Raw genomic sequence first — 2,079 nt, 5'->3', positions numbered from 1 at the left:
ATACTGATTCTTTGAAGAGAAACTTGGAGTTCACTATAACAATAGGGAAACCCCACCTCCGCAAAAAATTCTTTTAATCCTAGCTGGGCATAGTGGCACACCTGCAGTCCCAGCTACTCAGGAGGCTGAAGCAGAAGGCTCATTTGAACCCAGAAGTTCAAGGCTGCCGTGAGTTGTAATTGCACCACTGCACTCCAGCCTCGGCAACAGGGTGAGAGCCCATCTCAAATAAATAAATAAATAAAGTCTCCCACATTTGGGGTTTAAGGATCTACCAAACTAAACCAAAGTCCTTTCTTTTCTTTTTCTTTTTTTTTTTTTCAATTAGCAACAATCGAGCCTCAGATAAACGTCATTGACTACAATATTGCCACTGCACAAAGCTCAATCTTCCTTTCATAACTTCCTACTACTGATTAGATTGATCTATATTTCATTTACCAAACACCCCTTGTAAATTTCTCCCTCTAAGATTTTGAGCTTGTCATTACTCCCACCCAAAATGCTTTCCCCATTCTCTTTTCTACCTCCTCTGCTCTAAACCTACCCATTTTTCAAGGCATAGCTCAAGTTCAATTTCTGCACACAGCTCTCTCCCAAAGGCACCAGTCCTCTGGGATAAACTTACCCCCCTTGAGTTTGATTCTTCCTGGCTTTCCCACAGCACTTAGTGGCACAATGCCTCCCACATATCCATTTACTGACAAATACCTGGCTGTGCAGGATAGGGAAAAGGAATTGGCAATGCATAGCTGGCTACTAATTTAAAACCTAAGGCACTTAATGCCCAACATCAGCTTCCTGTAGTCTCCCATCATCCCTACTCAGGCTCTGTTTGATTCTGAATTAAAATCTGAAGCAGCATATCAATTCACCACAGCAAACTTCGAATGAGTTCAGCTGGTCTTCAGAGACACTGTTCTGAGATTACTACCAAGCTAGCAACCTGGTTGAGGTCATTAGCAAACCACACTACTTGCCAGCTAACATCAAGTCAAAGAGCAAACAAAATGCTTTCAAAGGAGCATTTCTCAACAGGAATTGTTCACCCTGAGGAAACATGCAGGACACTGAAGAGCAAAGACCCAGAACTCAACAAATTCCTGCTTCGCTGTCCTGGGTTTGCTCCTCGCAAAGCCTAGAAGATGCAAAGCAGTTGCAAGTCTTCCTTCTCTCTAGGGGTTTTAAGATGTGATTTGGAAAGCTAACTCCTACCAACAATGAAATTTTCATAAACACAAAGGGCAATTAGCAAAGAGCCTCAACACACAGTTCTTGTCCCAGTTCTGCCCTGGATGAACCTTGTATTTTCCCCTCCCTGGATCTTAGTTTTCCTACCTGAAATATGAGGGAGTTGAACTAGATCATCTCCAAGGACCCCTCCAATCATGAAATTCAAAAACATCTTTAATTGTTTTCTGCTTTCCTTGTTACAAGATGCCCAATTGTTCATTGAAGACCATTACTGTCTGTTATCTTGGAGGCTACTAGCAGTTATCTTGGAAGCTACCATGTATGACTGTTAAGAGTCGTGCACTGAACAAATCCAGAGAGTGCCATTCACATTACAGTCTATGCAAACTATATTACCGTGTTGAGCAGTGTGCAACCAGAATATCCATCTGGAATGCAGTGGTGTGATCCATGGCTCACTGCAGCTTCAACCACCCAGGCTCAAGCGATCTTCCCGCCTCAGCCTCCCAAGCACATGGGACTACAGGCATGTGCCACCATGCCCAACTAGTTTTAATTTTTTTGTATTTTTTGTAAAGATGAGATTTCACCATGTTGCCCAGGCTGGTCTTGAACTCCGTGCCTCAAGCAATCTCCCCACCTCCGACCCCCAAAGTGCTGGGATTACAGGCATGAGCTACCACATCCAGCCTCTTTTATCTTCTTCTTTTTTTTTTTTTTTTTTTTGGAGACAGAGTCTTGCTCTGTCGCTAGGCACCAGGCTGGAGCGCAGTGGTGCGATCTCAGCTCACTGCAACCTCCACCTCCTGGGTTCAAGCAATTCTCCTGCCTCAGCCTCCCGAGTAGCTGGGACTACAGTTGTGTGCCACTACACCCAGCTAATTT

General features: G+C 44.1%; 1 non-coding gene across 1 annotated transcript; it reads right to left on the bottom strand.

The window, feature by feature from the left end:
* Positions 1-249: 249 nt before the first annotated feature.
* LOC116566683 lies at positions 250-385 on the bottom strand. Its single transcript, XR_004275966.1, has one exon. It is a non-coding gene; the product is annotated as a U4 spliceosomal RNA (small nuclear RNA).
* Between the last annotated feature and the right edge of the window lie 1,694 nt (positions 386-2,079).

This window comes from Sapajus apella, unplaced genomic scaffold (genome assembly GCF_009761245.1).
Source record: "Sapajus apella isolate SASKATOON/1434 unplaced genomic scaffold, GSC_monkey_1.0 scaffold43, whole genome shotgun sequence".
Lineage (NCBI taxonomy): Eukaryota > Metazoa > Chordata > Mammalia > Primates > Cebidae > Sapajus > Sapajus apella.
Note: the sequence above shows the minus strand (reverse complement) of the source record. Positions and strands in the feature narration are given on the sequence as shown.